Source organism: Macaca nemestrina, chromosome 3, assembly GCF_043159975.1.
Source record: "Macaca nemestrina isolate mMacNem1 chromosome 3, mMacNem.hap1, whole genome shotgun sequence".
Taxonomy (NCBI): domain Eukaryota; kingdom Metazoa; phylum Chordata; class Mammalia; order Primates; family Cercopithecidae; genus Macaca; species Macaca nemestrina.
Window position 1 is genome coordinate 151,772,073 of NC_092127.1, and position 5,158 is coordinate 151,777,230.

Genomic DNA, 5,158 nt, shown 5'->3' on the forward strand with positions numbered 1-5,158 from the left:
AAGGACTTGAGATCAAACAATTTTATTTATTAAAACTCAATTCCACTTTCTACCCCTTTCCTCTTTACAGCCTAGCACAGTGCCTACCCCATTTTTGTCCGTGAGTACTTGCTCTGTATCTCAACAAAGATAGTTAGTGGAGGCAAATGCCTGCAAAGTATCTCAACTAATTGTAAACATTCCTACAATTTTGGCATAAAGCATTGATATATACATTTTGCTAGAGGTTGGAAAGTTTTCAGAGAAAAAGGAAGATTGAATTCTTGAGATTGGAATGATTGAGATAAACTTTATTTCTCCTTCATATCCAGCATAGGCTCCAATGGTGATGGTGGATTTGCAACACAGCAGAACATTAGCCCAACTACATTAGCCACATTATTTCAGCCAGCATTCTCAAGTGCTCATACATACCTACACATTTCCATTCTTAGTGTATTTCCATTCAGATGAATTTAACTCACTCAGATATTTGCTTTAAAATTACAATACTTAATCTTATAAAGCCAGGATTTTTTTTTTCTTTTCTTTTCTTTTTTGAGTAAGAAAATCAAAACTATAGAGACAGGGAACGGTCACTGGTTGCCAGGGGTTTCAGTCTGTGGAGAAGGGACAATTAGGTGTGTAGCAGAGGAGATTTTTACAAAGTGGAGCCATTTTTATGATACTACAGTGGTGGATACATAATATTATTCACATGTTTATCAAAATCCATAGAACCATAGAACACACAGAGGTAACTCTAATGTAAACTATGGGCTTGTTAGCAATAAATTATAAATAATGTGTCATCAATTGTAACAGATGTACTGCAGCAAGGCGTAAAGTTAATAACAGGAGAAATTGTGATTGGGGGAAAGGTGAAGAGGGGATATTTTGGAATTGTCTGCAAATTTTGCTTAATAATTTTATAACCCTAAAACTGTTCTATAAATAAACCCTACTTAAAAAAAAAAAAAAGAAGACACTAACTTGGTACTTACATAATCTCATTATTTTACATTTGTAGAAATTTCATCTTAAGTGGTTTCAAGAAGCATACAGTATCACTAAATTATATGAAAAATCAGAAAACAGAATCATACATTGATACCGTATTTACAGAATTAATTGAAAGAATAAGCAGTAAATAATAATATTTATAGCTACTATAATAAGATAAATTAAATTCTACAATATTTAATGTAGTAGATTATATAGAATAAATAGCATATAATAAGTGGTAAATATGATAAACAAGATAATAAAACAGTTTAACAATTTCAAAAATGCAAGGATGAATTAATGTTTTAAAAAACCTTAATATAAGTCAATATTTTTATAGATTAATATACAATAAGCCATAGGGTGATCTGAATAAAAATATAAAATCTTTAAAAAACTTAAAAAAAATAATATCTCAATATAATTAAAATAATTAAAAACATATATCTTGTTGTAAAACCTAATATTTTGCCTAATAGTGATATAATCAAATGTACCCATTAAAGTAAGGAATACGATCATGAGTCCATCAAACCTATTAGCTACATTAATATGGCAGTATACACTAACACAGTAATATAAAATACTATAGTAAAGAAATTATAAAAATTATTGTTATGTATGGTTGATATCATTGTATGCTCACGAACTATAAGAAAATTGAGCAATAGCTGTATGAGGAATAAGTCAAGGGACCAGTTAGAAATTATTATAAGAAAATAAAGAGAAATATTTTGATGTAAATTTACCTTATATGAGGAAAGTTTTAAATCTTTACTAATTCACATGAGAGCCTATGTTAATTAATTGCAAATCATATTTTATTCCTAGCCAAGACACATACACTTTCTAAATATATTGTCTACAAATTTGTAAACACATCCACTGTAATTAAATTTCCTAATACAATTTGTAAAATATTTTTGCGACCTTAAACAAATACTCTAACCTCTTGCTTAAAAAATACTCATGTGAGGGTGATACAAAAAAAGGTAAAAAGTAACATACTTGTGGAAAACTTTTTGTATCTGATATTGAACCTTAGTGAGGTCTTAACAATGAAAACAGTGTGATGCCAGCATACGAACAAAGGAATGTTATCAGCTTGGCAGAAGATAATAAAATATCTGAGGGACCACAGTTTAAGAGATAATGTTCTTTATTATTTACTTAAACTGTCTGGAATTGGGTAGTTTTGCATTTTTTTTTTTTTTCCAGTAGCTCTGGATCTGTGTCTCCTCATTACAAGACACCTTCCAGGGTAACAGACAAGTCCTAAACAACAGCAATCCATGAGGAAAGGAATCGGTGAGTGGAAAGAAAATATTCTTCCTGCAGTCATCTCTAATATGGAGAAAGGCAATATTCTTTCAATATTGCATTTACCAGAAGTGGGTTTACATGCTTACCCCTTGTCTTAACACTAGCAAAATGGCGGGATTATAGTGACTGATGTAGGCCTATTAAGTTTCATCCCCTGATCTTTCCTCACATATTTGTTCAGTAGACGTAGCTGGGATAATGTTAACAATATCAAGAGCCAGTGATGGATATCAAATAGGCCAGTCACACTCTGTGCCTACATTTCAATCAGTGGATCAGAATTGAGAGATGGAGACATTTACTGTAATATTTGATTAAAATATATTTTTTAATCAATGGAGTAAGGAATGAATTATTCAATAACTGGTATTGGGGTAATTGCCCATATCATTTGGAACAACAGTTTAAAAAAATTATATTATTCATTATAATTTGTAATAAAAGAAATGTCAAATTAAATACTAATTCCAAAGTAGACTTTAGAACAATAAAATGAGTAAAACAAGATAGTAAAAAAATGTTTTAAAGCTTTAACTGGAGAGGGTTATTATGAAAGGACCATAAAATCTAGTTTTTATTTAATTAATTGGTTTATTCATTTATTTATTATGTTTATTTTTGAATAAATTTTAATGGAACACCTCATGAATTTGTATGTCATCCTTGTGCAAGGGCCATGCTAATCTTCTGTGTATCATTCCAATTTTAATATATGTGCCACCCAAGTGAGTACTAACCATAAAATCTTAGTAAAAAATAACAATTCCTGTGAATATTTGAAAATTTAAAATTATTTTAAAGCAAAGGAAAAAGTCATTAAAATAAGACTAGATTTGTTAAATGCTATATCTGTGTAAGAAAATGAATGTATATTAGCTCATGCAATCAACACTGACAATCTAATCAGATACTTCTACTGCAGTAGTTTTCTATATGTACATAGAAAAACAGATACACAGAGGGTTAAGAAATAGCATAAGGATATGGAGTAAGTGGAAGAGTTAATATGAGTTCATATAAAAATTGCATACTCTTTTCCATTAGAAATTACTTTCACTAGGAATTATACTAAAAACAAAATCAGACTGCAAAAATATGGGTGCACAAGAGTATTTACTCATAATACATTTTAGAATAACACTATTTAGAAACTGCATAAATGTACATCATAAAGATTGGATAAGTTAATGTGATATATCTACAGCAGGAAAATGGGGAGAATAGAAGACAACTAAAATAGTTGAGTGCTGGGGATGAGAACATGGAAACTGGGAAGAAATGAAGCAAGAGATTCATTTCATTTCATTTTTTATTTTTACGTTTGCCCTAAGCTATGGATTGCCATTTAAGTTTAAAGATTACATATTTTGCTTTATAACAAATTTAATTATTTTGCTTAAAGTCACTGCATTGCATGAATCATAGCCCATTTATGTAAGTTGTTACGTGTGTATAAAAAGATGTCTACAAGAAAAATTGTAGAAATGCTAGCAGTGATTTATTTATGGATGAGATTTCAGGTGGTATGTATTTATGTTTTCCATATTATTGGAATTGCTTTATGTTGATACATATAAATATTTATAAATATGTATGTATTTAAATTTAAAACATAAAACATGACTTATTGTTTCAAACATGAAAGAAGGGCATGCAATATCACATACATTAGATTCAATAGGAAAATGAATTAAGTTGACATGCAAATAAGTTTATCACAAACCTAAGGTTGTGTTACAAATTGATGTATGTAATTTTTTTTTTTAATTGTACGAGGTGCATTGTAAGAAAATATACAGGGGATTAATTTTTTTAAAAACTAAATCTAATAAGAACTGAGCTGTTCTACTAAAGGAAAATAATTGCACATTTAATGAATCTCACATTTAAATTTAAATCAGTCAAAATGTTAATCTGCCATAACTTATCCTGCATCTGATATAGTCTTGAGTGTTATAACTTAAACATAAAATGCTGGCATATAAATTTTGATTTTTAGCTATATTTACTATAAAATACAATAATAAAAAAGTCTATCTTGAATTCACTGAGGTATTAATTAATTAGAATATATGCTGAATTCATACTATATGTCAGGCATGGTATTAAATGTGAAATTTTAGGATGAGCACAGTGGCTCACCCCTGTAATCCTAGCAATAAGGTAGGTGGAGGTGGTTGGATCACCTGAGGTCAGGAGTTGAGACAAGCCTGGCGAACATGCCAAAACTTTCTCTCTACTAAAAACACAAACATTAGCCCAGTGTGCTGGCACACAGACATAATCCCAGCTAATTGGGAGCCTGAGGCTGGGGGGCGGAGGTGCAATGAGCTGAGATTGTGCCACTGCACTCCAGCCTGGGTGACAGAGTGAGAGTCTCAGAAACAAACAAACAAAAAAGTGAAATTTTAAATATACAAGGTCCCTGCTTCTACTTACATTCATCAAATATGCCTGTGTTTTACTAAGTTTGAACTGTTATAACATAAATACTATAAATTGGGTGGCTTAAACAACAGATATTAATTCCACACAGTTCTCAAGACTGAGAAGTCAAATTTCAAGGTGTTGGTGGGTGTCTGGGTCTCATTCAGACTTATACCATCTTGTGTTAGCCTCACATGGTGGAGAGAGAGAACTCTGCACTCTCTTTTTGTATACCAATCCCTTTAGGGAGGCTGCATCCTGGTGGTCTCATGTAAACCTAATTTTCTACCAAAGGTGCTATTTCCTGAAACTGTCTTATTAGAGGTCAGGGTTTCAACTTATGAATTTGTGGGTGACACAAATACACAGTCTAGTATAGCTTGCTAATGAATGCATAATTGAAATTGAGAAGGCAATTCCATAG

The 5,158-nt window shown here is 30.9% G+C and overlaps 1 non-coding gene across 1 annotated transcript; it reads right to left on the reverse strand.

Moving 5' to 3' along the window:
• Positions 1-2,933: 2,933 nt before the first annotated feature.
• LOC112427739 (U6 spliceosomal RNA) lies at positions 2,934-3,040 on the reverse strand. The gene has a single exon (XR_003019471.1). It is a non-coding gene; the product is annotated as a U6 spliceosomal RNA (small nuclear RNA).
• Positions 3,041-5,158: the final 2,118 nt, after the last annotated feature.